The sequence below is a fragment of the Pterocles gutturalis genome, unplaced genomic scaffold (genome assembly GCF_000699245.1).
Source record: "Pterocles gutturalis isolate BGI_N339 unplaced genomic scaffold, ASM69924v1 scaffold1620, whole genome shotgun sequence".
NCBI classification, from domain to species: domain Eukaryota; kingdom Metazoa; phylum Chordata; class Aves; order Pterocliformes; family Pteroclidae; genus Pterocles; species Pterocles gutturalis.
Genome location: NW_010143064.1, coordinates 11,616 through 12,036, shown reverse-complemented (window position 1 = coordinate 12,036; position 421 = coordinate 11,616).

Sequence of the window (421 nt, the reverse complement as noted above, 5' to 3'; positions counted from 1 at the left end):
CATGTCTGGGTCATACTGGTAGCAAGTACAAAGTCTGAAACCATTATAATGAATGAGATGCTTTGTTAGCAAAGGCCAAAGCAGGGCTGGGCACTGTTGGCAGCAGCAGATGGGACAGGGAGAGCAGCACAGCTTGGACGTAATTCACCTTTCTTAATAACAGCCTAGTGTGAGATAGGTTGGGTTCCTCTTTCCCAGCTACACACAAAACACCACTGAAAACCCTGTTTCCTCTACAGTGGCTACACAGTTATTTTGGCTATCAGAAAGAAATCAATTTAGAAACGTGGTTCCTGAAGTTAAGTCATTAATTCTACCCTAAACACCACGTTCCTTCCTCTGACGGTCTCCCATAGTCCTTCCCACTTCCATCAGCTAGAGAGAGAGCAGGCAAAGGGAACATGAGGACTGGGGTAGGTCA